This window comes from Cnephaeus nilssonii (assembly GCF_951640355.1).
Source record: "Cnephaeus nilssonii genome assembly, chromosome: 13".
NCBI classification, from domain to species: Eukaryota; Metazoa; Chordata; class Mammalia; order Chiroptera; family Vespertilionidae; genus Cnephaeus; species Cnephaeus nilssonii.
In genome coordinates, this window is record NC_137084.1 from 83352774 (window position 1) to 83354955 (window position 2182).

Here is a 2182-nt window from a genome sequence, read left to right on the forward strand (position 1 = left end):
GTCCTGCTGCCATTAGCACAGTCTCCGCTGCAGGTCCGTAGTGATCATCCACCACCCTCTCAGCTCACTCGCTCTTGGGGTTAGTTAGCACCTCTCCAGTCATTCTATTTCTTTACTAGAGGCCCGGTGCATGAAATTCGTGCACGGGGGTATATGTCCCTCAGCCCAGCCTGCACCCTCTCCAATCCGGGAGTCCTCAGGGGATGTCCTACTGATGGCTTAGGCCCACTCCCCATAGCTCTCTGCTCTCTGTGGGGCCTGCCTGCTCCACACCGCGGCGATGGGCAAGCAGGTCCTGCTGGGTGCTGCCTGCAGGCCGTGCTTGCCCACTCCCAGGTCGCCACAGCTACAGCCAAGCAGGCCCTGCTGTCTGCTGTCAAGCTGCAGTCGCCTGGAGTCGCTGGTCCGGCCCTGCCTGGCTCCCTGGCCCTGCCTTCCTCTCCAGCCCTTGAAGCAGCCTCGGTGGCTGCTGACCAGGTCCTCCCCCAGGGCAGCCGCGCGGAGGCCCCTGCTGCCTCACCCCGCTGCGTGCGCAACCCCCTCCTGTCTGGTCGACCCGTTACGGCATCCCGGTTAATTAGCATATTTCTCTATTATATATAGATAGAGATTTATTTGTTTGTTTGTTTATTTATTTGTTTATTTATTTTTTAATCCTCACCCGAGGATATTTTCCCATTGATTTTAGGGAGAGTGGAAGAGAGAGGGAAAGACAGAGGGAAAGACAGAGAGAAACATCGATGTGAGAGAAACATCCATTGGTTGCCTCCTGCATGTGCCTCAACCAGGGCCCAGGCCAGGGAGGAGCCTGCAACCGAAGTACATGTCCTTGACCAGAATCAAACCCAGAACCCTTCTGTCCGCAGGCCGATGCTCTATCCACAGAGCCAAACTGGCCAGGGCTCTCAAGTCTTTTTAAATATAAAACTGTTTCCTTCACTGGAACAGTTAATGTTCACATTGTAAGTAAAGGAGTTTTACATGGACTCCCATGTTCTATCGTATTACTTTCCGCCATTCCTTTTATATTTCCAAGCTTAAAGAAAACCTCGATGTCTGTGTGCAAGGTGCCGGCTGCTCTGCTCCCATCCGGAGGTTCTCTGAGTGGCTTGAGCCGCTGCGTCTTCCCCACACCTCACAGGTGGCAGTGGCCATGCTGGTCAACCCCGCCTCTGCTCAGATGCCCCTACCTTGACCTCCGGGGATGTTACAGACATACACTATGCAATAATTACAGCATGCACCCCTCTTCATTGCCAGGATCTCCATATAAAAGGAAATGAGTCCGTCATCATGTTTTAAGTCCGTGTGATATGGTAAAAGAGAGTCAATTCTGGATCCGGTCAGACCCAAGTTCAAATTCAAACTCTGTGACTTCCTAGCCATATGGCCTTTGGGAAATCCCTTGACAGCTCTGACACCCAGTTTCCTGTGTTCTAGGATTATTGAATGTGTTTATGCATTATTCGCCATGTATTTAATAAGCACCTTCTAAATGACAGGCATTGTGCTCTGTGCTGGGCAGGCAGAATGAGCAGCACAGGTCTGCCAGGTGATAAATGTGCAGAATCAGTATCTTCATATTGTGTCATTGGAAAAAAGGAAAGCGCTCTGAGGAATAGTTTTTACAGACAGTTAGCCCTAACCGCCGAGACCTGGGCAAGAATCAGAAGTCAGCTCCTTTTCTAAGTAGGGAGCATGCTTTGAGAGAATCCCTCGGGCTCCAGGTCACGTGGGCTTTTGGTCACACATTTGTTAACTGCTCCCCAGCCATAGGGAATTGAGCTGACACTGTCATTGTGTGGGTTTAACCAACCATTGTGCCTGGAGCCCTGACCCAGGCTAACAAGGGTAACAGGACAGCTATGTCCTCACTAGAAATTAAACCAGAGGGCACGCCCATGTCACAGAGAGAGAGAGAGAGAGAGAGAGAGAGAGAGAGAGCTGCTTCGTGCCTCACTGACCTGAGAGCCAGCAGCCTTGCCTACTAGAGCCCAGCCGAGGATCAGGAGGAAGCAAATGAGACCTCAAGCCAAGTCCTTTCTCAGAGCCTTACATTTTATTTCATTTTTTAAATGTGTATATATTTATTGATTTCAGAAAGGAGGGGAGAGGGAAGGAGGAAGGGAGGGTGAGGGAAAGAGATAGAAACATTGGTGATGAGAGAGAATCATTGATCGGC